We start from the raw sequence: 22231 nt of genomic DNA, 5'->3' as shown, positions 1-22231 counted from the left end.
CCCGTTTTGTTGCATGGTTGTGATGTATGTGGCTGTTCTCTCTTGCGATGATCATCAACTTGGTTGATGGGAGCAGATGGGCGAGGTTCTCATGGGCAACAAGGGAATGGCGACTCCGCTACTTAGCCATCTGGGCTGGATCTCACACTTCTTTCTTTCGTGTTTTCTTTAGGGCTATAACCCCTGTATTCGTGGTTTTTAGATTGTAACTCTTAGTCAAACTTTTATCCTGCTTTGTTGGCAACGTGGTGTGCCTGGTTTTGTAGAGGTGATGTTGGGAACCCCAGGACTGCGCGTTTTTACTATCTTATGTGTGACGTTTCCTTTAATTATGTTTATAAATTAAACGGGACGTTACACATTTGACACCGAAAATATTTTTACACTCATTTGACACCTAAAATTATTTTACACCCATTTCGCACTTAAAAGTAATTTTCGGCTAGGATGTTACAGCGATGGTGTTATGGGTCTTTATTCTTATATAATGTTTAACTTTGTCTATTCTATCTAGCACCGTCACCAGAATTTTCTCAACGAGTTTGGAATCTTGAAACTCTTTTCCCATTAATTTTATCTTGTTAACAATACCCAACAATTTGTTTGAGTATTCTTTAATTGTCTCTAACTCTTTCATTCTTTGCATCTCGAACTCCTTTATCAAGTTCAAAACTTTCATGCCTCGAATCTTCTCGTTGCCTTCATATTCTGCTTTCAAGTATTCTCAAATTTCTTTGGGAGACTTTAGAGTCATGATCCTAGTCATAATTATTTGTGAAACACCTATAAACAAGTATGACTTTGCCTTTGCTCTATATATAGGATATATCAATAAAATATAAAAACATGTTCCTCCATGTAACATATCACACATATCTCTCATATATCTCATATCTCTCATATTTTCAAAAGCCCTAAAAATCCCAACAATTTTGACCCTTTTTTAACTACTAAGTTGTTGTTTTTGAGTCATTTAAACAATACTTAACTAATTTTTTTCGGGTTCGAAACTTATCCCATTGTGTTTAACGGTGGGAATCCTAGAGGAAAGAATATTAATCATATTTTTTTCACACCAATAATATCACTATTAAAATTCAAAAATTGGAATGTTGTGTTAATTCTAAACCTTTTTTAATGACTAAATTGTTGTTTTTGAGTCACTTAAACAATACTTAACTAAATTTTTTCAGATTCATAACATATCCCATTGTGTTTAGCGGTGGAAATACTAGAGGAAATAACCTAATCATATTTTTTCTCACAACAATAATATCACAATTAAAATTCAAAAAGTTGTGATGTTGTGTTAATTTTACCCTTTTTTAATGACTAAGTTGTTGTTTTTGAGTCACTTAAACAATACTTAACTAATTTTTTTCGGGTTCGAAACTTTTCCCATTGTGTTTAGCGGTGAGAATACTAGAGGAAAGAATGCTAATGATATTTTTTTTGCACCAATAATATCACAATTAAAATTCAAAAAGTCGAAATGTTGTGTTAATTTTGACCCTTTTTTAATGACTAAATTGTTGCTTTTGAGTAACTTAAACAATACTTAACTAATTTTTTTTTGGGTTCGAAACTTGTCTCATTGTGTTTAGCGGTGGGAACACTAGAGGAAAGAATGTTAATCATATTTTTTTTTCAAACCACTAATATCACTATTAAAATTCAAAAAGTTGAAATGTTGTGTTAATTTTGACCATTTTTTAATGATTAAGTTGTTGTTTTTGAGTCATTTACTTAACTAATTTTTTTCGAGTTCGAAACGTATCCCATTATGTTTAGCGATAGAAATACTAGAAAAAAAGAATGTTAATCATATCTTTTTTTCATCTATAATATTACTATTAAAATTCAAAAAGTCAAAATTTCGTATTAATTTTGACCCATTTTAATTGACCAAGTTAGTTTTTTTAGTCACTTAAAGAATACTACCACCCATGTTCTCCTCTCATAAAGTCCGATCCATATTTCTATCCACACCCTGTCTTTTTCTTTTTCACCTAAAAATCCTTACCCACTGTATCGACTCCACGTGGCAGATTTTTTCGCTTTCCACATCTCACACTAACACACACTTCTCTAACCCACACACAATTTTTTTGACGTTTTTTCACACACTCCTCATCCTAACAAACTTCAGAACAACAGAACAACACACGAAAAAAAGAGATAACACCTCCCCACTCATTCACGAAAAACCTCACCAGAACCAAACCCTCACAGAACACTCCCCTTCTACGATTTATATCTCTTGTCGCTCCTCTTCCGCAAGCCGCCACGCCTCAGCCTCCTGAAATCCACCACGACCATCAGCGTCAACTACCAAAGCTCGCGAACTGGGCCTCCGACGGCAAGAGCCGCCGCTCGCCCTCGCCAACTACTGCTGGAACCTCACTAGTGCGGTACCTGAGCCCTAAGCTGCCAGTCGCCACTTTAATAGGTCTCAAATTCAGTCCTTCGAAATCAAGTTCGTGCGTGAAGCACGAATCTTCAACTAGAAATTTGAGAAGCTCAAACCCGCTGCCGAGGAGGTCGAGCACATGGTGGCGCTAATGCTTCCCCTGTGAAGGTCAAAGACGGTGTTGTGATTGTCCTGTGAGATTTTTATCGTCATTCATTATAAAATTGTAGACATTTGTTTATTTTGATACATTTTTGTGTTTGGGATTGGTATTGGTTTGGGTTCTAAGATTTTCAGTGATATGATATGGTTTTCCAGTGAAGTTGTAATTGCACCTTTATTGTGTGTTTATTGGTTTAGGTCTTTCCTATATATATGTGATTATGTGAGTATTTAGGCTATAGAAAGAGGGTTATGGATACTGATGTGATGGATTTGTTTACAAATAAAACAGTCAAGAATTACAGAGTACATTGAAAATTTTTGGAGAAGGGTTTTGGGTGAAGATAAAGAGTGAAAGAGATCTAGAGATAGGGAGTGAAATGGGGTCCATTGTTTGTATAAGTGATTTGTTTGGTGGTTATTCTGTGATTTGTGTAATGAGTAATTGTAGTATTGCAGACATTACTAGTAAACAATGAAGACAACATTACACTAAAATAACTTCAACGAGAGCTTTGTTACCTTTTAATATTATTTCTTTTTTATGCTTATTGAGTTTTTAAATGATTGAAGTTGTAATATGCTAGAGTTGCTCATGCCTAATCAATTTGAAAGTCTTGGAGCCAAGCATCAGTAATTTGCATATAAATGTTGCCAAGAGAAAAGAATGTACTTTACTTTTGAGTGAAATGAAAAGAACAGTCTTTTGATAACGTGATAACATGATCTGTCTTAGTTGCCTACTTTGTGAAAGAGCTATGGTGTAAGCATTTTAATTATTGAGAAATTTTTTAGCACAATACGATGTGAGCCATATTATGAAACTCTAATTTCTGTGTGCAGATTTATGATTTACTAAAAGAGAATCACGTGGTTTGTCTTGTATGCAGCTTTAAGTATCCATGCTTATATGTCTTTTAGCTTTAAAGTTATTGTATTCTTTGTTATTTCTCTCTGATAATGCTTGAATGGTATGTTGCTAGCCTTTATGTCAACATACTCTGTTTTGTGGAAATAAAATTTGGAATGAAATGTTTCTCCTCCCTTCGTTTACCTTTATATCAAACAATAGCCCCATCTTACCTTGTGTCTAGGCCTAACCCCAAGTTTCAATTCGGGGATTATTCTGCAAGTGGTTCTTACTTCAATTAAGGATTGCGGCTTAAATTGATTTTTTTGGGTCTTCTCAGCCAAAACTGGAGGTAATTCATCTTTAGTCTTTCTTAAACTTATGGTTCTAAGCAAATATCAAAGAACACTTAGATTATACACTTAGATTACACATGTTTATTGCATTTATTATTGATTTAAAGATTAAAATTTGTTTTTACTACAATAGATATTATTTAATGTAGTTCTAATTTTATATTTTTTGTTTGTTATTCATATTTTTTAAGAGATAGTTTTGGTTACGTGGAAATATTAGCATTAAATGGGACATCTTATTTAAAATTTATGAGGGTTAAAATTAACAATTCTTTAAAGGAATTGAAAACCTAATGAAGTTAAATTTAGAATCGTAGAAAGGTGTAAAGAAATAGGAAAGGAAGTCACCCGTAACATTAATGTAATTGAATATATGATATTTTTCACTTTTCATAATATGAATATGTACCAACTTTTACTTTTAACATTTTGTGTCATTAGGTTTTTTATTTTATAATTGAGATTGAGAGAAATCACTTAGTTGTTAAAAACTTCTGTTTTGACCTTTTGTTCATACTTGATACATTAGATAGTATCTGGATTTTAATAATATACTATAGCTAGGGTCACTTGGTTAAGTTTATGATATGAAGTTTGTCTTAATCAGTTTGACTGATTGTTAATTGATTTTGAGTGATTAATCATGTTTTGGACATCTTTGTAATTAAAAAGAATTAAGGTAATTGTATATGTAGTTTCATGGTAGACACATGTTGAACTGTGACTATTGGCTTATTCATAGATGCTACCATCATCCACTGTTCTGTCTCTCGCCGGTGCTGGCACTGTACTAACGGTGATTTTTTCCGGCGAATTGGGTCATCTCAAAGCCAAGTGTTCTCCCAGACCCAGAAAGGTTTTCAGCCGTTGGTGCATAAAGGAGCTTTATTTACAGCAACACTCCATCAATGGTTTCAAGTCCAAGAAGCAAAAATCACTTTCAAGCTTCGCATTCGGTAAAAAAGCCGAAGACAACTTTTTCTCAGTAAAATATAATCTTGTTCCTTGCATTTTTCGGTTTTTTTTTTTAAATTGTTGGTTAATTTAATATAGCTGCATAATATCATTTTAAAGTCCAGTTACAGTTTGGATAACATTTAGCACTTCATAAATCTTCTGGGTTGAGTTTGAATTTTGGGTTCCAAGGGAGAAAAGACTTAGATACAATACAAGTATCCTTTTGTTTATATTTGGAGTTTTACCTTATTAACATATATTGATTACCAACCTTTATTATGACAATTATTGATTTGAAACTCCAATTCTGGTTGGAAAACATTATAACTACCTAAGGAACAACAAAGTTTTGTCTTCCAGAAGGTGACGAATTGAAAATTTGAAAGCTTACTTTTATAAAATGTTGACTTAGGCATGTGTTCCGGTCTGGAATTAGGGACCGAACCAGAACTGGGAATCAACTCTGCCATCAAAGACCCCCCTCTTTCACCCGTCCCTCATATATATATATATATAGGATCTTTAGCTAACCAACCTACCCACTTCTCCACTATTCTCTCCTGAAATCTCGCATGGAGGGTGGTTATTCCTAAAATCCAGGGATATTTATTTGTCACCTCGGCCACCTCGGCCCAAATGCTAGTCACCTCGGTGACCTCGGTCCAAATGTTCGTCATCTCGGCCCAAATGCTCGTCACACCAACAACTGGCTTTGATACCAATTCATAAGTACTAAAACACTTGGAAATTCAACCTCAAAAGTTAGCCATTAAGCGGGCAAGAACAAAGCACTTAAATATTCCACCAAAGATTCCATGTTACTTAATGTGTGACTTAAGCACACCACAATAACCAAGTTCCTATCGCTGCGTAACCTCCAAAAATTGTATATATATTTTTAAATCTCTAAGTAATATACCTACCTAAAAACTATAGAAATGAACTCCCTACTTTTTAATATTGTTATTCCTAAATTGCTTTACAAGATTCTTATGTAATTTATCATCCTTCAGATAGTCTGACAGATGAATCTTCTTAAAGAAACCTGATATAATCCAAAAGGTTGAAAGACAGATTGTACATGAATGTAAACAAGGTGGAAATAAATTCTTTGACAAGACTTCTTTTCAGCTTACATGACAGGCTTTCAGCATCATCATCAATCTCTGCGCTAGCAGGCTTTTTGTCTTTTCTACTAAATACCACTTTTCCATAATTATTAATTAAATCTTCATACATGTCATCTGTGTCTTCATTTACATCCTGCAAAGTACACAAGTTTTGTTACTTACGTCCCCTTAATGATGATCATCAACTGTAATTAACATGACAAAGTTTACAAAAGTATCTAAATTTCCTTAGAAAGGGTTTCAGTTGAAATTTGATGTTATAAATCCATGCAGCATACAAACAAATAAAATGTGAAAGAGTCCTATAAAAGACAATTGACCTATATTCTCAATATTAGCAGTTAACATCCAAGTGAGTTCATAAGGTACACTGTTTTCAAGACTAGAATATATAGCGATGAATAACAAGGGGATTGGAAAAAGAAATGTGGCGAAGATGACAAGGTTCACTTGTTGTCATGATGATAAAGGACATGAAAACTAATACTCTTTTTTTTTCACCAAAATCAGGGTGAAATAGGTGAATTAAATTTGTATAATTGAAAACTTCAAAGCAAGCAATTGCATGTTGTACCGTCCAGGGAGTGGCCGACCTCAACATGCTCATTTGGATTCTGACTCGATCAATATTTATCATAAAACAACGAATTTCAGTCACAGGCCGAGGTGACGAGCATTTGGGCCGAGGTGACGAACATTTGGACCGAGGTCACCGAGGTGACTAGCATTTGGGCCGAGGTGGCCGAGGTGACAAACAAATATCCCTGGATTTTAGGAATAACCACCCCCCATGCGAGATTTCAGGAGAGAATAGTGGAGAAGTGGGTAGGTTGGTTAGCTAAAGATCTGGCAGTAAGATAGTCGTTTGAAGACTGAAAGACCCTATATATATATATATATATATATATATATATATATATATATATATATATATATATATATATATATATATATATATATATATATATATATATATATGAGGGATGGGTGAAAGAGGGGGGGTCTTTGATGGCAGAGTTGATTCCCAGTTCTGGTTCGGTCCCTAATTCCAGACCGGAACACATGCCTAAGTCAACATTTTATAAAAGAAAGCTTTCAAATTTTCAATTCGTCACCTTCTGGAAGACAAAACTTTGTTGTTCCTTAGGTAGTTATAATGTTTTCCAACCAGAATTGGAGTTTCAAATCAATAATTGTCATAATAAAGGTTGGTAATCAATGAAGTGCTAAATGTTATCCAAACTGTAACTGGACTTTAAAATGATATTATGCAGCTATATTAAATTAACCAACAATTTAAAAAAAAAAACCGAAAAATGCAAGGAACAAGATTATATTTTACCGAGAAAAAGCTGTCTTCGGCTTTTTTACCGAATGCGAAGCTTGAAAGTGAGATTTGCTTCTTGGACTTGAAACCATTAATGGAGTGTTGCTGTAAATAAAGCTCCTTTATGCACCAACGGCTGAAAACCTTTCTGGGTCTGGGAGAACACTTGGCTTTGAGATGACCCAATTCGCCGGAAAAAATCACCGTAAGTACGGTGCCAGCACCGGTGAGAGACAGAACAGTGGATGATGGTAGCATCTATGAATAAGCCAATAGTCACAGTTTAACATGTGTCTACCATGAAACTACATATACAATTACCTTAATTCTTTTTTAATTACAAAGATGTCCAAAACATGATTAATCACTCAGAATCAATTAACAATCAGTCAAACTGATTAAGACAAACTTCATATCATAAACTTAACTAAGTGACCCTAGCTATAGTATATTATTAAAATCCAGATACTATCTAATGTATCAAGTATGAACAAAAGGTCAAAACAGAAGTTTTTAACAACTAAGTGATTTCTCTCAATCTCAATTATAAAATAAAAAACCTAATGACACAAAATGTTAAAAGTAAAAGTTGGTACATATTCATATTATGAAAAGTGAAAAATATCATATATTCAATTACATTAATGTTACGGGTGACTTCCTTTCCTATTTCTTTACACCTTTCTACGATTCTAAATTTAACTTCATTAGGTTTTCAATTCCTTTAAAGAATTGTTAATTTTAACCCTCATAAATTTTAAATAAGATGTCCCATTTAATGCTAATATTTTCACGTAACCAAAACTATCTCTTAAAAAATATGAATAACAAACAAAAAATATAAAATTAGAACTACATTAAATAATATCTATTGTAGTAAAAACAAATTTTAATCTTTAAATCAATAATAAATGCAATAAACATGTGTAATCTAAGTGTATAATCTAAGTGTTCTTTGATATTTGCTTAGAACCATAAGTTTTAGAAAGACTAAGGATGAATTACCCCAGTTTTGGCTGAGAAGACCCAAAAAAATCAATTTAAGCCGCAATCCTTAATTGAAGTAAGAACCACTTGCAGAATAATCCCCGAATTGAAACTTGGGGTTAGGCCTAGACACAAGGTAAGATGGGGCTATTGTTTGATATAAAGGTAAACGAAGGGAGGAGAAACATTTCATTCCAAATTTTATTTCCACAAAACAGAGTATGTTGACATAAAGGCTAGCAACATACCATTCAAGCATTATCAGAGAGAAATAACAAAGAATACAATAACTTTAAAGCTAAAAGACATATAAGCATGGATACTTAAAGCTGCATGCAAGACAAACCACGTGATTCTCTTTTAGTAAATCATAAATCTGCACACAGAAATTAGAGTTTCATAATATGGCTCACATCGTATTGTGCTAAAAAATTTCTCAATAATTAAAATGCTTACACCATAGCTCTTTCACAAAGTAGGCAACTAAGACAGATCATGTTATCAAAAGACTGTTCTTTTCATTTCACTCAAAAGTAAAGTACATTCTTTTCTCTTGGCAACATTTATATGCAAATTACTGATGCTTGGCTCCAAGACTTTCAAATTGATTAGGCATGAGCAACTCTAGCATATTACAACTTCAATCATTTAAAAACTCAATAAGCATAAAAAAGAAATAATATTAAAAGGTAACAAAGCTCTCGTTGAAGTTATTTTAGTGTAATGTTGTCTTCATTGTTAACTAGTAATGTCTGCAATACTACAATTACTCATTACACAAATCACAGAATAACCACCAAACAAATCACTTATACAAACAAATCACTTATACAAACAATGGACCCCATTTCACTCCCTATCTCTAGATCTCTTTCACTCTTTATCTTCACCCAAAACCCTTCTCCAAAAATTTTCAATGTACTCTGTAATTCTTGACTGTTTTATTTGTAAACAAATCCATCACATCAGTATCCATAACCCTATTTCTATAGCCTAAATACTCACATAATCACATATATATATATATATATAGGAAAGACCTAAACCAATAAACACACAATAAAGGTGCAATTACAACTTCACTGGAAAACCATATCATATCACTGAAAATCTTAGAACCCAAACCAATACCAATCCCAAACACAAAAATGTATCAAAATAAACAAATGTCTACAATTTTATAATGAATGACGATAAAAATCTCACAAGACAATCACAACACCGTCTTTGACCTTCACATGGGAAGCATTAGCGCCACCACGTGCTCGACCTCCTCGGCAGCGGGTTTGAGCTTCTCAAATTTCTAGTTGAAGATTCGTGCTTCACGCACGAACTTGATTTCGAAGGACTGAATTTGAGACCTATTAAAGTGGCGACTGGCAGCTTAGGGCTCAGGTACCGCACTAGTGAGGTTCCAACAGTAGTTGGCGAGGGCGAGCGGCGGCTTTTGCCGTCGGAGGCCCAGTTCGCGAGCTTTGGTAGTTGACGATGATGGTCATGGTGGATGAGGTTTCAGGAGGCTGAGGCGTGGCGGCTTGCGGAGGAGGAGCGACAAGATATAGAAATCGTAGAAGGGGAGTGTTCTGTGAGGGTTTGGTTCCGGTGAGGTTTTTCGTGAATGAGTGGGGAGGTGTTATCTTTTTTTTTCGTGTGTTGTTCTGTTGTTCTGAAGTTTGTTAGGATGAGGAGTGTGTGAAAAAACGTCAAAAAAATTGTGTGTGGGTTAGAGAAGTGTGTGTTAGTGTGAGATGTGGAAAGCGGAAAAATCTGCCACGTGGAGTCGATACAGTGGGTAAGGATTTTTAGGTGAAAAAGAAAAAGACAGGGTGTGGATAGAAATATGGATCGGACTTTATGAGAGGAGAACATGGGTGGTAGTATTCTTTAAGTGACTAAAAAAACTATCTTGGTCAATTAAAATGGGTCAAAATTAATACGAAATTTTGACTTTTTGAATTTTAATAGTAATATTATAGATGAAAAAAAGATATGATTAACATTCTTTTTTTCTAGTATTTCTATCGCTAAACATAATGGGATACGTTTCGAACTCGAAAAAAATTAGTTAAGTAAATGACTCAAAAACAACAACTTAATCATTAAAAAAATGGTCAAAATTAACACAACATTTCACCTTTTTGAATTTTAATAGTGATATTAGTGGTTTGAAAAAAAAAATATGATTAACATTCTTTCCTCTAGTCTTCCCACCGCTAAATACAATGAGACAAGTTTCGAACCCGAAAAAAAATTAGTTAAGTATTGTTTAAGTTACTCAAAAACAACAATTTAGTCATTAAAAAAGGGTCAAAATTAACACAACATTTCGACTTTTTGAATTTTAATTGTGATATTATTGGTGCAAAAAAAATATCATTAGCATTCTTTCCTCTAGTATTCTCACCGCTAAACACAATGGGAAAAGTTTCGAACCCGAAAAAAATTAGTTAAGTATTGTTTAAGTGACTCAAAAACAACAACTTAGTCATTAAAAAAGGGTAAAATTAACACAACATCACAACTTTTTGAATTTTAATTGTGATATTATTGTTGTGAAAAAAAATATGATTAGCGTTATTTCCTCTAGTATTTCCACCGCTAAACACAATGGGATATGTTTTGAACCTGAAAAAATTTAGTTAAGTATTGTTTAAGTGACTCAAAAACAACAATTTAGTCATTAAAAAAGGTTTAGAATTAACATAACATTCCGATTTTTGAATTTTAATAGTGATATTATTGGTGTGAAAAAAATATGATTAATATTCTTTCTTCTAGGATTCCCACCGTTAAACACAATGGGATAAGTTTCGAACCCGAAAAAAATTAGTCAAGTATTGTTTAAATGACTCAAAAACAACAACTTAGTAGTTAAAAAAGGGTCAAAATTGTTGGGATTTTTAGGGCTTTTGAAAATATGAGAGATAAAGAGAGATATATGTGATATGTTATATGGAGGAACATGTTTTTATATTTTATTGATATATCCTATATATAGAGCAAAGGCAAAGTCATGCTTGTTTATAGGTGTTTCACAAATAATTATGACTAGGATCATGACTCTAAAGTCTCCCAAAGAAATTTGGGAATACTTGAAAGCAGAATATGAAGGCAACGAGAAGATTCGAGGCATGAACGTTTTGAACTTGATAAGGGAGTTCAAGATGCAAAGAATGAAAGAGTCAGAGACAATTAAAGAATACTCAAACAAATTGTTGGGTATTGTTAACAAGATAAAATTAATGGGAAAAGAGTTTCAAGATTCACTACAAAAAAACATGTAAATATCGACGTTTATTTTTGTAATTTACGTCATTTTTAACTGTCGTTATTTACTTGAGCGACGGTTTCCTGAAATGTCGTAATTTTTGTCGTCCCAAAGTATAATACGGCGGTTATAGGTGAACCGCCGCAACAACCGTCATTTTATACAACGTATAAAGTGGCGGTTTAAAGAGGCAGAAAGCGTCAGTTAAAGCTGACGTAATATTTTCACTGGATGACAAATATAATGTGAAAAACGACACTTTAAACTGACACTATTATCATTATATTATGACATTTTTAAATGTCACCAATTTAATTAATTACAATTTATTATGAGATTAATTACGTTATTATCAAATATATCAAATGACGTAATTTTAATATTTAATTATTTATTTTTTTTAATATTTCTCTAGGATGCCTCATCAATTCGTCTTGGTTTTTTACTGATGCATGCCATGTCATAGAATCACTTGTCTTAGGAGACATAAATAATCTTTGCAATCTCGGCTTTAAAGGAAAGTAACGCAATATCTTTGCATATTGTTTCTTATTTTTATCTTTCCATTTAGACATCTTACACCGTTTACATTCTTCTAAGTCTTCATTCTCTTCACCCCAATATAGCATGCAGTCTTTTGGGCAAGCTGGTATTTTGACATAGTTAAGACCAAGCTTGCTAATTGAATTCTTGGCCTCGTAGAATGAGCTAGGAAACTTAGCATGTTCAAATGCGTCCTTTAGCAACTCTAGAATCAATGTCATTGCTTTGTCACTCATTCTACACATGCACTTTATATGATATAACTTCAACATGATTGATAACTTTGAATACTTTGTACAACCATCGTATAATGGTTGGTTATTTTCCTTCAACAAAGCATCAAAATCTATATTTCCTTCATCACGCATCATATTAGCTTGCACACCATCATCTTCGGTAGCCCTGTCAAAATCATTAACATCATTTCCCACAAACCCGAATGCATCATTCAACATGTCTTCCATTGGATTTTGAGATTCTAAAAAATCTTGAACCACATTTGCACTTCTACCAGCCATGGAATCACTTACACTTGGTCCTTCACCATGCATATACCATGTTTTGTAGTTTTCAAGAAAAGGTCTGCATGTTAAGTGTTCTAGAACCGCATCCCTAGTTTGCCATTTATTGAAACCACATTTTGAACATGGACACTTAATAACACGACCATTACCATGTTCAAAAGCAAAATCCAAAAAAATATTCAATGGTGTTTCGTGGTTTAGAAGTCCACGATTTATCTATTGGCATGACTACAAAATAAACACCAAAGAAAAAAAAATCATTACTTAGGAAAGAAATCATACAAACAAGAGGAAGGTGTTCTATCCTCAAAACAAATAAATGAAAGAGTTAACTAAAATAATTAGTTAACCAAAGTATTCATTCAAAGCAATTATAAAATAAAGGACAAAACATATATATTTTATCCTCAAAACAATTAAATGAAAGAGTTAACTAAAATTATTGAATTGCAAAGAACATGACTTAAGCTCAAACCTTGATATTATATGAAATAAGCTGGACAAAGTTTGCAGCAGCTTTAACTTTCAAGTTGTCCAAGTTTTATCCTATACAAATAGAGAAGGTATATATCAAATTGGAGTTCATGCCATGTAATATCCGATTAGAGAGAAAAAATTGCTGCAGATCCATGCAAACATCAACACCAATAATGTACCAACATAAATAACTAGTATGCAGAACCCCAAAAAAGAATGTATTTGTTAATAAATTTCAGCCAAAAATACAGAATATGAAAAGAATATGCATTGAAGAAATTAGTCTAATTATGCAGCTAATGTAGCAGAATAAAACAGATAAAATAAGTGAAAAGAATATGGAACATAAATAATCTTACATAATCATTTTCCTAGAAACCACAACAGTGTCTTTGGAAAAAAAAATATATACAATCGAAACTTTTAGGCATGATGTTTGGAGAACCATGATGTTTGGAGAAATAATTCATTGCACATAAGCATTGTCCAAAAAACAACAAAACACAGAAGGGGAAAAGTTATGTCAATGCAAAGACCTTAATTATATCTCTACAAGTTTAATTAACAAAGCACAGATAATTATATCTCTACAAGTTTAATCCTTGCAGTGTGTGACATCAAATTCACCCCCACAAAGTAAATAATTCTCAGCCTATAAACATGGCATATCATGTTTATAACCAACACATCTGACAGTATCACATACATAGAGATGTTAACCTTGACAAAATTCTTTTATAAATCTCACGAATGAAGCCACTTGGCAATTAACATTTCTTAATTAATGTGAGTTATACAAAAAATAAAAGATACTAGGAGGAGAAGTCTTGGTAGCCGTAATTTGTGTTGGGGATAAGATTAACGCTCCATCCAAGTCAATAAATAAATTGAGCACGAGCCCTGTTTTTTTGGTGACCATAGCTTGAATAGATTTTAAAGAAAAGATTAAACACCAATGGATGTTAATAAACGAGTCTACCATATAACCGTGAGCTAGCACTTGATTTTGATTCACTTCTTCAAATAGTCACTTCTCAACCCAATCCATTTGTATCTGGAACAATGGACTAAAATATACATGATAAGACAAAAAAGAAAAAATATTAAACTTGTTTCTAAAGTTTGCCAGGATTTTTTCAAATCCAACCCCAAAAACTGACAATTGCAAGTGACAAGTGATCCGCAAGCACAAGCAACAACGGCGAACTATGTACGATATGAAGATGAAATGCAATCAACACAATATGTCAATGCCACTCAAGCTCGACAGAAATAAAGCCATTCATTCATTCAAGATATTTTGACAAGGTATAGACATCACAAAAATGTTGCTCGCACAGAAAACCCTAATCATAAAATTGGCCACTCAAATCAAAAATAGGCAAGATTAAATTCAAAAACGCAACAATACATTGATGAATGTCATACCAGAAACAGAAAAGGAGTGGACTGAGGCGCAAATGCGAGCAATCGAACCAAATAACCCAATCGAGCAAATGCGAACTGCGGCAATCTGAGGCGCAAATGGAGGTGCAAATGGAGGCGAAGGAAGGAGAAAGGAGAAAGAGGTGAAACAAAAGAGGGGAAACAAAGAGGAGAAAAGGAGAAAGGAGAAACGGAGAGCGAACGGAGAGGTGAGCGAACAGAGAGCGTCACATCCAAGGATCCTCGCCCAGCTAGAATGGCAGCAGCGAGAATGGCGAGGCTGCGGAGGAATCAGATGGTCTGAGAGGCGTCTGGCTCGTCGAGGAATAGTTCCTCAGGCACAAGGAAAGCACTATGGAGGCAATCGACCACGATGCCGAGCATGAGAGCGGAGACGAAGGTGGAGCTGACGCTAGTGATGAACACGACGAAGACGGTGAGCCCAATAACTAGGGTTTCAAAATCTTTAACTGATACAAAGCTCAATTGATTTGTGTGGTGTGTTGAACTTGCTCTTTTCGGTGGGTTTTTATCTCTTTATCCTACTCTGTTGCGATTTAAACATTTAAGAGACACTAAATCAAACACTCATTTAGTCTGTCCAAAAGAATATGAATTCAAGTTTTTTAAATTTCAATTTTCTATAATTTTGATAGTTTTATTGTATAATTAGGAAAATTTATTGAAACAATTTTAATTTATTGTTTGATGCAGAGTATTTTGCTGGAGAGAAAGAAAGTGTTTTGCAAGTAAGTTCATGTTTTGCAAAAGGTGCAATGGTGCTTATCATTGTTCGGTCTGCAACCTCCTCATAAGGTAGAGTTTGTAACCTTACTAGTGAGCTTAATATTAATTTTATACTAATGTTGGGAATTGAATTGGGAATTATTGTTGAGTTAAAATTCCTGATGTGAATATGACCTGAATTGGTTACTGCTGCTGTCACTAGGAATTTTAACTCAACAATAATTCCCAATTCAATTCCCAACATTAGTATAAAATTAATATTAAGCTCACTAGTAAGGTTACAAACTTTACCTTATGAGGAGGTTGCAGACCGAACAATGATAAGCACCATTGCACCTTTTGCAAAACATGAACTTACTTGCAAAACACTTTCTTTCTCTCCAGCAAAATACTCTGCATCAAACAATAAATTAAAATTGTTTCAATAAATTTTCCTAATTATACAATAAAACTATCAAAATTATAGAAAATTGAAATTTAAAAAACTTGAATTCATATTCTTTTGGACAGACTAAATGAGTGTTTGATTTAGTGTCTCTTAAATGTTTAAATCGCAACAGAGTAGGATAAAGAGATAAAAACCCACCGAAAAGAGCAAGTTCAACACACCACACAAATCAATTGAGCTTTGTATCAGTTAAAGATTTTGAAACCCTAGTTATTGGGCTCACCGTCTTCGTCGTGTTCATCACTAGCATCAGCTCCACCTTCGTCTCCGCTCTCATGCTCGGCATCGTGGTCGATTGCCTCCATAGTGCTTTCCTTGTGCCTGAGGAACTATTCCTCGACGAGCCAGACGCCTCTCAGACCATCTGATTCCTCCGCAGCCTCGCCATTCTCGCTGCTGCCATTCTAGCTGGGCGAGGATCCTTGGATGTGACGCTCTCTGTTCGCTCACCTCTCCGTTCGCTCTCCGTTTCTCCTTTCTCCTTTTCTCCTCTTTGTTTCCCCTCTTTTGTTTCACCTCTTTCTCCTTTCTCCTTCCTTCGCCTCCATTTGCACCTCCATTTGCGCCTCAGATTGCCGCAGTTCGCATTTGCTCGATTGGGTTATTTGGTTCGATTGCTCGCATTTGCGCCTCAGTCCACTCCTTTTCTGTTTCTGGTATGACATTCATCAATGTATTGTTGCGTTTTTGAATTTAATCTTGCCTATTTTTGATTTGAGTGGCCGATTTTATGATTAGGGTTTTCTGTGCGAGCAACATTTTTGTGATGTCTATACCTTGTCAAAATATCTTGAATGAATGAATGGCTTTATTTCTGTCGAGCTTGAGTGGCATTGACATATTGTGTTGATTGCATTTCATCTTCATATCGTACATAGTTCGCCGTTGTTGCTTGTGCTTGCGGATCACTTGTCACTTGCAATTGTCAGTTTTTGGGGTTGGATTTGAAAAAATCCTGGCAAACTTTAGAAACAAGTTTAATATTTTTTCTTTTTTGTCTTATCATGTATATTTTAGTCCATTGTTCCAGATACAAATGGATTGGGTTGAGAAGTGACTATTTGAAGAAGTGAATCAAAATCAAGTGCTAGCTCACGGTTATATGGTAGACTCGTTTATTAACATCCATTGGTGTTTAATCTTTTCTTTAAAATCTATTCAAGCTATGGTCACCAAAAAAACAGGGCTCGTGCTCAATTTATTTATTGACTTGGATGGAGCGTTAATCTTATCCCCAACACAAATTACGGCTACCAAGACTTCTCCTCCTAGTATCTTTTATTTTTTGTATAACTCACATTAATTAAGAAATGTTAATTGCCAAGTGGCTTCATTCGTGAGATTTATAAAAGAATTTTGTCAAGGTTAACATCTCTATGTATGTGATACTGTCAGATGTGTTGGTTATAAACATGATATGCCATGTTTATAGGCTGAGAATTATTTACTTTGTGGGGGTGAATTTGATGTCACACACTGCAAGGATTAAACTTGTAGAGATATAATTATCTGTGCTTTGTTAATTAAACTTGTAGAGATATAATTAAGGTCTTTGCATTGACATAACTTTTCCCCTTCTGTGTTTTGTTGTTTTTTGGACAATGCTTATGTGCAATGAATTATTTCTCCAAACATCATGGTTCTCCAAACATCATGCCTAAAAGTTTCGATTGTATATATTTTTTTTTCCAAAGACACTGTTGTGGTTTCTAGGAAAATGATTATGTAAGATTATTTATGTTCCATATTCTTTTCACTTATTTTATCTGTTTTATTCTGCTACATTAGCTGCATAATTAGACTAATTTCTTCAATGCATATTCTTTTCATATTCTGTATTTTTGGCTGAAATTTATTAACAAATACATTCTTTTTTGGGGTTCTGCATACTAGTTATTTATGTTGGTACATTATTGGTGTTGATGTTTGCATGGATCTGCAGCAATTTTTTCTCTCTAATCGGATATTACATGGCATGAACTCCAATTTGATATATACCTTCTCTATTTGTATAGGATAAAACTTGGACAACTTGAAAGTTAAAGCTGCTGCAAACTTTGTCCAGCTTATTTCATATAATATCAAGGTTTGAGCTTAAGTCATGTTCTTTGCAATTCAATAATTTTAGTTAACTCTTTCATTTAATTGTTTTGAGGATAAAATATATATGTTTTGTCCTTTATTTTATAATTGCTTTGAATGAATACTTTGGTTAACTAATTATTTTAGTTAACTCTTTCATTTATTTGTTTTGAGGATAGAACACCTTCCTCTTGTTTGTATGATTTCTTTCCTAAGTAATGATTTTTTTTCTTTGGTGTTTATTTTGTAGTCATGCCAATAGATAAATCGTGGACTTCTAAACCACGAAACACCATTGAATATTTTTTTGGATTTTGCTTTTGAACATGGTAATGGTCGTGTTATTAAGTGTCCATGTTCAAAATGTGGTTTCAATAAATGGCAAACTAGGGATGCGGTTCTAGAACACTTAACATGCAGACCTTTTCTTGAAAACTACAAAACATGGTATATGCATGGTGAAGGACCAAGTGTAAGTGCTTCCATGGCTGGTAGAAGTGCAAATGTGGTTCAAGATTTTTTAGAATCTCAAAATCCAATGGAAGACATGTTGAATGATGCATTCGGGTTTGTGGGAAATGATGTTAATGATTTTGACAGGGCTACCGAAGATGATGGTGTGCAAGCTAATATGATGCGTGATGAAGGAAATATAGATTTTGATGCTTTGTTGAAGGAAAATAACCAACCATTATACGATGGTTGTACAAAGTATTCAAAGTTATCAATCATGTTGAAGTTATATCATATAAAGTGCATGTGTAGAATGAGTGACAAAGCAATGACATTGATTCTAGAGTTGCTAAAGGACGCATTTGAACATGCTAAGTTTCCTAGCTCATTCTACGAGGCCAAGAATTCAATTAGCAAGCTTGGTCTTAACTATGTCAAAATGCCAGCTTGCCCAAAAGACTGCATGCTATATTGGGGTGAAGAGAATGAAGACTTAGAAGAATGTAAACGGTGTAAGATGTCTAAATGGAAAGATAAAAATAAGAAACAATATGCAAAGATATTGCGTTATTTTCCTTTAAAGCCGAGATTGCAAAGATTATTTATGTCTCCTAAGACAAGTGATTCTATGACATGGCATGCATCAGTAAAAAACCAAGACGAATTGATGAGGCATCCTAGAGAAATATTAAAAAAAATAAATAATTAAATATTAAAATTACGTCATTTGATATATTTGATAATAACGTAATTAATCTCATAATAAATTGTAATTAATTAAATTGGTGACATTTAAAAATGTCATAATATAATGATAATAGTGTCAGTTTAAAGTGTCGTTTTTCACATTATATTTGTCATCCAGTGAAAATATTACGTCAGCTTTAACTGACGCTTTTTGCCTCTTTAAACCGCCACTTTATACGTTGTATAAAATGACGGTTGTTGCGGCGGTTCATCTATAACCGACGTATTATACTTTGGGACGACAAAAATTACGACATTTCAGGAAACCGTCGCTCAAGTAAATAACGACAGTTAAAAATGACGTAAATTACAAAAATAAACGTCGGTATTTACATGTTTTTTTGTAGTGAATCTTGAAACTCTTTTCCCATTAATTTTATCTTGTTAACAATACCCAACAATTTGTTTGAGTGTTCTTTAATTGTCTCTGACTCTTTCATTCTTTGCACCTTGAACTCCCTTATCAAGTTCAAAACGTTCATGCCTCGAATCTTCTCGTTGCCTTCATATTCTGCTTTCAAGTATTCCCAAATTTCTTTGGGAGACTTTAGAGTCATGATCCTAGTCATAATTATTTGTGAAACACCTATAAACAAGCATGACTTTGCCTTTGCTCTATATATAGGATATATCAATAAAATATAAAAACATGTTCCTCCATATAACATATCACATATATCTCTCTTTATCTCTCATATTTTCAAAAGCCCTAAAAATCCCAACAATTTTGACCCTTTTTTAACTACTAAGTTGTTGTTTTTGAGTCATTTAAACAATACTTAACTAATTTTTTTCGGGTTCGAAACTTGTCCCATTGTGTTTAACGGTGGGAATCCTAGAGGAAAGAATATTAATCATATTTTTTTCACACCAATAATATCACTATTAAAATTCAAAAATTGGAATGTTGTGTTAATTCTGACCCTTTTTTAATGACTAAATTGTTGTTTTTGAGTCACTTAAACAATACTTAACTAAATTTTTTTAGATTCAAAACATATCCCATTGTGTTTAGCGGTGGAAATACTAGAGCAAATAACCTAATCATATTTTTTTTCACAACAATAATATCACAATTAAAATTCAAAAAGTTGTGATGTTGTGTTAATTTTACCCTTTTTTAATGACTAAGTTGTTGTTTTTGAGTCACTTAAACAATACTTAACTAATTTTTTTCGGGTTCGAAACTTTTCCCATTGTGTTTAGCGGTGAGAATACTAGAGGAAAGAATGCTAATGATATTTTTTTTGCACCAATAATATCACAATTAAAATTCAAAGAGTCGAAATGTTGTGTTAATTTTGACCCTTTTTTAATGACTAAATTGTTGCTTTTGAGTAACTTAAACAATACTTAACTAATTTTTTTTCGGGTTCGAAACTTGTCTCATTGTGTTTAGCGGTGGGAACACTAGAGGAAAGAATGTTAATCATATTTTTTTTTCAAACCACTAATATCACTATTAAAATTCAAAAAGTTGAAATGTTGTGTTAATTTTGACCATTTTTTAATGATTAAGTTGTTGTTTTTGAGTCATTTACTTAACTAATTTTTTTCGAGTTCGAAACGTATCCCATTATGTTTAGCGATAGAAATACTAGAAAAAAAGAATGTTAATCATATCATTTTTTCATCTATAATATTACTATTAAAATTCAAAAAGTCAAAATTTTGTATTAATTTTGACCCATTTTAATTGACCAAGTTAGTTTTTTTAGTCACTTAAAGAATACTACCACCCATGTTCTCCTCTCATAAAGTCCGATCCATATTTCTATCCACACCCTGTCTTTTTCTTTTTCACCTAAAAATCCTTACCCACTGTATCGACTCCACGTGGCAGATTTTTTCGCTTTCCACATCTCACACTAACACACACTTCTCTAACCCACACACAATTTTTTTGACGTTTTTTCACACACTCCTCATCCTAACAAACTTCAGAACAACAGAACAACACACGAAAAAAAAAAAGATAACACCTCCCCACTCATTCACGAAAAACCTCACCGGAACCAAACCCTCACAGAACACTCCCCTTCTACAATTTCTATCTCTTGTCGCTCCTCCTCCGTAAGCCGCCATGCCTCAGCCTCCTGAAACCTCATCCACCACGACCATCAGCGTCAACTACCAAAGCTCGCGAACTGGGCCTCTGACGGCAAGAGCCGCCGCTCGCCCTCGCCAACTACTGTTGGAACCTCACTAGTGCGGTACCTGAGCCCTAAGCTGCCAGTCGCCATTTTAATAGGTCTCAAATTCAGTCCTTCGAAATCAAGTTCGTGCGTGAAGCACGAATGTTCAACTAGAAATTTGAGAAGCTCAAACCCGCTGCCGAGGAGGTCGAGCACGTGGTGGCGCTAATGCTTCCCATGTGAAGGTCAAAGACGGTGTTGTGATTGTCCTGTGAGATTTTTATCGTCATTCATTATAAAATTGTAGACATTTGTTTATTTTGATACATTTTTGTGTTTGGGATTGGTATTGGTTTGGGTTCTAAGATTTTCAGTGATATGATATGGTTTTCCAGTGAAGTTGTAATTGCACCTTTATTGTGTGTTTATTGGTTTAGGTCTTTCCTATATATATATGTGATTATGTGAGTATTTAGGCTATAGAAAGAGGGTTATGGATACTGATGTGATGGATTTGTTTACAAATAAAACAGTCAAGAATTACAGAGTACATTGAAAAATTTTGGAGAAGGGTTTTGGGTGAAGATAAAGAGTGAAAGAGATCTAGAGATAGGGAGTGAAATGGGGTCCATTGTTTGTATAAGTGATTTGTTTGTATAAGTGATTTGTTTGGTGGTTATTCTGTGATTTGTGTAATGAGTAATTGTAGTATTGCAGACATTACTAGTAAACAATGAAGACAACATTACACTAAAATAACTTCAACGAGAGCTTTGTTACCTTTTAATATTATTTCTTTTTTATGCTTATTGAGTTTTTAAATGATTGAAGTTGTAATATGCTAGAGTTGCTCATGCCTAATCAATTTGAAAGTCTTGGAGCCAAGCATCAGTAATTTACATATAAATGTTGCCAAGAGAAAAGAATGTACTTTACTTTTGAGTGAAATGAAAAGAACAGTCTTTTGATAACATGATAACATGATCTGTCTTAGTTGCCTACTTTGTGAAAGAGCTATGGTGTAAGCATTTTAATTATTGAGAAATTTTTTAGCACAATACGATGTGAGCCATATTATGAAACTCTAATTTCTGTGTGCAGATTTATGATTTACTAAAAGAGAATCACGTGGTTTGTCTTGTATGCAGCTTTAAGTATCCATGCTTATATGTCTTTTAGCTTTAAAGTTATTGTATTCTTTGT

At 33.7% G+C, this 22231-nt stretch overlaps 4 long non-coding RNA genes across 4 annotated transcripts; 2 read left to right on the top strand and 2 right to left on the bottom strand.

The window, feature by feature from the left end:
- Positions 1-5670: 5670 nt before the first annotated feature.
- LOC114171666 (uncharacterized) lies at positions 5671-8158 on the bottom strand. Its single transcript, XR_014986423.1, has 2 exons — positions 7208-8158; positions 5671-5998 (listed from the first exon to the last, which is right to left on the bottom strand). It is a non-coding gene; the product is annotated as an uncharacterized LOC114171666 (long non-coding RNA).
- Positions 8159-11637: 3479 nt separating this feature from the next.
- Positions 11638-14680, bottom strand: LOC114172828 (uncharacterized). Its single transcript, XR_003602332.2, has 3 exons — positions 14420-14680; positions 12990-13060; positions 11638-12742 (listed from the first exon to the last, which is right to left on the bottom strand). It is a non-coding gene; the product is annotated as an uncharacterized LOC114172828 (long non-coding RNA).
- LOC114171668 (uncharacterized) lies at positions 14124-15237 on the top strand. The gene is made up of 2 exons (XR_003601622.2): positions 14124-14852; positions 15131-15237. It is a non-coding gene; the product is annotated as an uncharacterized LOC114171668 (long non-coding RNA).
- Positions 15238-15862: 625 nt separating this feature from the next.
- Positions 15863-21626, top strand: LOC114172830 (uncharacterized). The gene is made up of 2 exons (XR_014986539.1): positions 15863-16267; positions 17627-21626. It is a non-coding gene; the product is annotated as an uncharacterized LOC114172830 (long non-coding RNA).
- Positions 21627-22231: the final 605 nt, after the last annotated feature.

This window comes from Vigna unguiculata, chromosome 11 (assembly GCF_037176805.1).
Source record: "Vigna unguiculata cultivar grain cowpea cultivar isolate G323 ecotype 2 chromosome 11, ASM3717680v1, whole genome shotgun sequence".
In the NCBI taxonomy this organism is placed as follows: Eukaryota; Viridiplantae; Streptophyta; class Magnoliopsida; order Fabales; family Fabaceae; genus Vigna; species Vigna unguiculata.
The sequence above is the reverse complement of the archived record's forward strand: the minus strand, read 5'-3'. Positions and strand labels throughout refer to the sequence as shown.